Here is a 6,930-nt window from a genome sequence, read left to right as displayed (position 1 = left end):
CTCTGCTCACTGCACCCTCTGCCTCCCAGTTCACGTCATTCTCCTGCCTCAGTCTCCCGAGTAGCTGGGACTACAGGCGCCTGCCATCACGCCCAGCTAATTTTTTTGTGTTTTTAGTGGAGACGGGTTTTCACCGTGTTAGCTAGAATGGTCTCGATCTCCTGACCTCGTGATCGCCCGCCTTGGCCTCCCACAGTGCTGGGATTACAGGCGTGAGCCACCGCGCCAGGCCAGAATTTTAAAGAAAGTAGGATCAGCCCGGGAGAAGGGCAGGGAGGAGGCCCGCAGAGGCTTGACCGGGAGACCTGGGTGCCAGGAGGCGGTAGAGCTCCCTGAGCTCTGACATTACCAGGTTATGACCCCTGTCACAAGGCGCGCGCCCTCAGGAGGCGACAGGGGAGTGATTCCCGCTATGGCTTCAGGGCCCCACCAGGAGGCGAACATTCCTGGCTCTGGGCGAGCGTGGCACGCAGGACCCGGAACCCAGGGTCCCCGGGGGTCCCGGTGCCCGCCTCCCCTTCCGTGTGTCCGCGCCCCCTCGCGCCAGGCCCAGGGTCCACCAGGAGGAAGCCCGGGCTGCAGGCTCAGGGAGGCGCGGGGCCGGGGATGGACGACTACGCCGTGGGGCCCGGTGGCCAGGGGCCAGGGTGACCGTCCCATGGGCGGCTGCTGTCCAGGACTTGAGCTGGAAGAAAAAAATATGGACTCCCTAGAGGCCAAACATGAAAAAGAATAAGGAGGTGATCCAAGCACGGGAGCATTCGCGCCAGCCTTGGCTCTAACCGCGTCTACAAACCTTGGTGAACTTGAGCAGGGGACAGTCTAGAGCCTCAGAACGTTGGCAGCTGTGGAGGATACATGGCTCAGATTGCCCTACAGGAGTGAAGTCTTATTCCAGCTACTGAGACAGCCCCAAGCCAGCAGCCATCTCCGGAGATTGTCACCGCATCCTTCCTGGAGCAGCTGCATTTGATGATTGGTCCCTGCAGAGAGAAAGCCCAGTCCTCTCACCCCAACCTGGGGAGGGCTCTGAAGAGCCATCAAACTGTCCTAGTTGCCCATTGCTGCATAACATATTTTCGCAAAACTTAAAAGCTTAAAACAAACATTTATTATCTTACAGTTTCCATGGGTAGGGGGGCTGTGCAGGGCTTAGCTGGGTGCCTCTGGCTCAAGGTCTCTTGAGGTTGCAGTCAAGATGTTGGCTGGGCTACTGTAGTTTGAAAACTCAACTGGGATGGTGAGGGGCGATCTCTTCCAAAATCAAGCTTGTGATTGTTGCCAGTCCTCGGTCGTAAACCACACAGCCTTTACACTGGGTTGCTCCACAACACAGTGTCTGCTAACCCCGGGCTGAGCAATGCTGAGAGGGAGAGAGCGCGCACACAGTGGAAGCCACGACATCCCACCGCTTCTGCAGAATTCTATCCACTAGAAGCAAGTCAATAACTCTGGCCCATGCTCAAAACAGAAATTCTACAAAGGCTTGAATGCCCGGTGGCAGGGATTGCTGTGGCCCATCTTAGAGGCTGCCTGTCACACTGTCTTCCGAACTCCCTAGAGAGTGGGCTGAGGCATCTGCTGAGCCTTCACCACAGCTCGACTTCTCCTTTGCGCCATCCTGGTTCTTTTCCTTCCCTCCCACAGGGGTGGATCCCAAGAGCACTCACTAATAACCCTCCTAACTAAATGACATTTCAGAGAATTCTTTGCTGCAACAGGAATCTACCCAGGGATCAGCCAACTGTGGCCCACCTCATGGGCCAAATTCAGCCCATCTGACATAATATCAACTCATTTAATTTTCGTGATATCCCTGTGAGGTAGCTACTCTTGAGTATACCCATTTTACAGATGGGTAAAGTGAGGTGAAGAGACTTGTGAAACATTACAGCCAGTCAGCCAGCAGTGGACCGGAGATTCAGCTGCAGTCTGGGTCACCTCATCCTCACTCCAGCCTCATCCTACGTCTTACGTGTCTACCAGCAGCACAGTGCCTTTTGTTACCCACCAAACACATCACCACAGGAGACATTTATATGTTTCCTGAAGGTTCCCTGCTCTAAAATGTAAGCTTCATCAGGGCGGTAACACTGTTCCATTTCAGAACGATAGCTGGCATGTAAGATGCCCCTCAATATAGTTACTGCCTGCATGTGTGACACCTGGCACACTGTCTTTGGATTTGAATGCGCCCAGGGTCTGGGGCACACCGTGTAGTCAGTGCTTTTGAACACAGGTACCTAGGGCCTGAAGTGTGCCTGTTTCTCTCTTGCTTCAACCTCATTTCTGTGCCTGGGGATCACCTGTCCTTCCAATTGCAGCTTCACCGAATGCATTATAACCCGCAGTTTACTGCATTTGATGACAATGAGGCAGACACTGTGATCTTCAGAAACATGTTTTATTCTCTTTTTCCTGGTGAACTTTAAGGGCTTTGGTTCATTTGGACAAATATATATAATAAATAGGTTTTTAGGTTTTACATTTTTACAAGCAACAACCATTATTACACATGGGTGTGGTGTTTTTGGTTTGTTGTTTTGTTTTCTGAGACAAGGTCTTGCTCTGTCACCCAGAGGCTGGAGTGCAGTGACATGAGCTCAGCTCATTGCAGCCTCAACCTCCCAGGCTCAAGCAATCCTCCTGCCTCAGCCTCCTGAGTAGCTGGCACACAGGTGAGTGCCACCATGCCTGGCTAATTTTTTTGTTTTTTGTAGAGACGAGGGTCTCACCATATTTCCCCGGCTGGTCTCAAACTCCTAGCCTCAAGGAATCCTCCCACCTTGGTCTCCCAAAGTGTTGGGATTACAGGCATGAGCCACCACACCCAGCCACATATGGTATTTTAACCTCAGATCCCTCTGGGGTCTGTTCAAATGGGTCTAACCAGGTAAGTTATGACCCTGTGAAGGAAGGCCAAAGCGCCAGCACTACCATTCCTTCCCGGAGATCTTCAAGGCCCTTTTCAGACTTCTCTTCTTCTATGCCCCACAGGGCCTGAAATGCACTAGGGAGATCTGTCAATGAAGCTGAACCCTAAATCAAACCACAAACAAAACACAAGAAAGCACTCCATCACATGTAGGTTTCAAGTCAAATTAGACGTAGTTAGGTTGTCCAAACTGACCTGCGAAGTCACACAATGTGCACCAAATGACATGATTTAACTTCAGAGGAAATCTCGTCTGTTCTCACAGAGAAAGTTCTAAACTCATACAAAACTGTCTTCCACCTCATTTCCCAGGGGCATCTTCCAATGGAACAGGTGGAGCTCCTTCAACAACTCTGTGGTTTAAGTTTCCTGCGTGTCCCAAAGTCTCCAGCCGTGATTAGGTCCCATGTGACATAACAAAATGCAGGGAAGCAGGAAAAGTTAAAACTATTGAGAAATTCTCAAAACAAAAAATATGACCAACCATCTCATCAATGGACAATCGTGATTAAAATTTATTCTTCGGCCGAGCGCGGTGGCACATGCCTCTAATCCCAGCACTTTGGGAGGCCAAGGTGGGTGGATCACAAGGTCAAGAGATCAAGACCATCCTGGCTAACATGATGAAAACCCGTCTCTACTAAAAAGGCAAAAGTTAGCTGGGCCCACGTGGTGGTGCATGCCTGTGGTCCCAGCTACTCAGGAGACTGAGGCAGGAGAATTGCTTGAACCCAGGAGGAGGAGGTTGCAATGAGCCGAGATTGCGTCACTGCACTCCAGCCTGGCGACATAGCAAGACTCCATCTCAAAAAAAAGAAAAATTATTTCTCTTCCTCCTTCTCCTCCTCCCCTTCTTCCTCCTCCTCTTCCCCTTCTCCTTCTCTTTCCCCTCCTCCTCCTCCTTCTTTTCTTCTTCCTCTTCTTCTTCTTCTTCTTCTTCTTCTTCTTCTTCTTCTTCTTCTTCTTCTCCTCCTCCTCCTCCTCCTCCTCCTCCTCCTCCTCCTCCTCCTCTTTCTTCTTCTACTTTTTCTTCTTTTTTCTCCTCCTCCTCTTTCTTTTCTTCCTTGGCTCCTTGAAACTCAAACATGTAAGGAGATAACCTCCTTCTTCCTCCCAGTCCCAGTGGGAGGATGAGGACCTATCTTCAGTGGAAGCTTTGCTCCAACTCACCACTTCTCCTGTCATAAAGAAAGGAGAACTTTGTTTCTCCTCTGGATAAGCACTAACTAGCAAACCCAGATGGCCTAGACAGGTGGATCAAACCTGTTTTTTCACCCGTCAGTGCTTTTCCCCTAGCACACTCTAACCTTGAAAAAGTCTCCTGCCTTTTGCTTTGGCAAAGCTGAGTTTAGTTCACGCTGGACTCTTCCCTGTTGCAAGTCATTACTGAATGAAATCTGTCCTTACCATTTTGACTAGTGTCCTGGCTTTCCTTATCTGACACTGTGAGTCAGAATTCACTGTCCTGGGGTGAACACTGCAATTCTGCCAGCAGACTGCCAGAGGGCAAGCAGAACACTCCAAATTCCTAGCAAAATTTAGAAACGTTCAATAATGGCCTTATGTTTCACTAATTCACACATTTTTTTTTTTAGATGGAGTCTCACTCTGTCACCCAGGCTAGAGTGCACAGGCACAGTCTCAGCTCACTGCAACCTCAGTCTCCGGGGTTCAAGCGATTCTCCTGCCTCAGCCTCCTAAGTAGTTGGGATTACAGGCACCTGCCACCACACCCAGCTAATTTTTATATTCTTTTGGCAGAGATGGGGTTTCACCATGTTGGCCAAGCTGGTCTCGAACTCCTTACCTCAGGTGATCCACCAGCCTCAGCCTTCCAAAGTGCTGGGATTACAGGCATAAGCCACCCTGCCCGGCCTGCATTTTGTTTTAATTACAGACGGTGACTCAACTTGTCGCGGAGGCTGGAGTGCAGTGACCTGAACACAGCTCGCTGAAACCTTGACTTCGTGGACTCCAGCAATTCTCCTGCCTCAGCCTCCCGAGGAGCTGGGACCACAGGTGTATGCCACCACATCTGGCTAATTGGTTTTTATTTTTTGTAGAGAGAGGTCTCACTATGTCGTCAAGGCTGGTGTGGAACTCCTGAGCTCAAGTGATCCTCCTGCCTCAGCCTCCTAAAGTGCTGGGTTTACAGGCATGAAACACAGCGCCCAACTCACACATTTTTAAATTCTGTTCCCCGCCTGACAGTTAGCTTTATGGCATAGAAGAAATGGTTTAATCCCCTTAGCGACATGGCAGTTCTATGTCCTTTATTGTTCTGCTGCTAAAGGTCTTTGGGTTTCTTTTTCTCCTTTTTTTTTTTTTTCTTTTTAAGAAATGAAATTATTTTCTTTTACCTACGTAAAAAGAGTAAATCTCGGCGCAGAATGTGGCACGGCTCTACGCTCCCCTCCCTCCCTGCCCAGCGCCTTCCACGCGGGACACTCCCCGCCGGACTCCAGCCGGACTCAAGCCCCGCCGGACTCCACCCCGCGCGGCCCAGTCAGCTCAGCAGCACTGGCAGCCGGCGATCCGCTGGCGCAGTTCCACGATCCGCCTGCCCATATGCGCTGCCACCGCGGCCTTCCTCTCCGCCTGGGCGCACAGCCTGGTCACCCGCTCCTCAGCCTCGGCGCGCCGGCTGGGTGCAGGGGCCCGGGCGCTCCACTCCTCCGCCTCCACCTGCTCTTGATGGCATAGAACAGGCTCTGGATCTCCAGCAGCTCCCTGCGGGCCCGCCAGCTCGCCCTCCAGGAAGGCCAGGTCCTCGCCGCCCACGCGGGGCACGGGGCCACCTGGGTCCTTGTGGGGCTCCCTCCTGGTCCGCGTCCATGTGAGGCAGGAGAATAGGGTCTGGAGGCAGGGAACTTAAGGCCAATTCCTGCTGACTTCCTAAAGCTGAATCAAGGGAAAACACCAAGGTCTGGGGCAGAGAATCTGAGGCCGATTAACGCAAACTTCCCAAACCAAAAGGGAAAACCCCCGCTCCCCATTGCGAGTAGTAAAGTATCAAGGGCTACTCTCCCTACACCCTTCCACCCAGATGGAAAGGGAGAGTGCCTTGGAGTGGCCAAGAGCCATGCAGGAACCGTCCCTTCATCCACATGGGGCACTAGTTCACCCCAGCCTTTAGCCACAAACCAAAACCTTCATCCAGATAAGGTAGCTGATAAGAACCTCAAATGAAAGACTTAAAGCCCAGAAAACTTTCTAACTGGCCCTTGAGCTGCTTCTTGGGCCCACTCCCACCCTGTGGGTGCTTTCTCGCTTTAACAAATTCCTGCTTTCCCTGCTTCTGTTCCTGCGTTTCATTCCTTTGTTACTTCGTGCGTTTTGTTCAATGCTTTGTTCAAAAGGCCAAGGACCAGGACAACGCACGCAAGGCCCCCCCCCCACCCCCGGTAACACAGGGCCACAGCGCCGCCGCCGCCCCTTCCCGCCCCCGGCCAGCCGGGCACCCACCAGCCGTGCGCGGACGCCTCGCTGTCACCTGCAACAAGTTCCTGAAGCTTCTTTTTAGTTTTAATAAAATTTTACTCTACAATTTTCAGCCTTAAAACAGCGAAAGCCACACCCAAATGGCCTCCCTGCTGCCAGCCGCCGCGGGGCCTCCTCGAAGCCCCTTTCGCGGCAGCCCCAGGTGGCTACGCGCCCACGGGGGTCTCAGGCTGGTCCCGGATAGTGCAGGCGCCATGGCGCGCTCTCGACCCGCTTCCCCTCCGCGCCCTGGCCTTCCCCGGGTTCTGGGGTGGAGTCCGAGAAGGATTCCAGGGCTAGGGTTTTAACACTCAGTTGCAAGTGATTTTTGCACCAGAAACGGAGGGTTGCACCGAATACCGTGACCCAGGGCCACGAAACCCACGACTGCACCTCAAACTGTCCCCGCCTCGCCAGGGAACCGCAGAGGTTGGAACCGCCGGGGTTGGCCCTGCCGGCCCCACACAGGCCAGGCGAGGTTTTTGGAAACAAAATTGTTACCAAACAGGGACATT

At 52.5% G+C, this 6,930-nt stretch overlaps 1 pseudogene; it reads right to left on the bottom strand.

The window, feature by feature from the left end:
• Positions 1–5,446: 5,446 nt before the first annotated feature.
• On the bottom strand, positions 5,447–6,632 carry LOC140710537 (MORF4 family associated protein 1 like 2-like; annotated as a pseudogene).
• Positions 6,633–6,930: the final 298 nt, after the last annotated feature.

The sequence above is a fragment of the Chlorocebus sabaeus genome, chromosome 27, assembly GCF_047675955.1.
Source record: "Chlorocebus sabaeus isolate Y175 chromosome 27, mChlSab1.0.hap1, whole genome shotgun sequence".
Lineage (NCBI taxonomy): Eukaryota > Metazoa > Chordata > Mammalia > Primates > Cercopithecidae > Chlorocebus > Chlorocebus sabaeus.
Note: the sequence above shows the minus strand (reverse complement) of the source record. Positions and strands in the feature narration are given on the sequence as shown.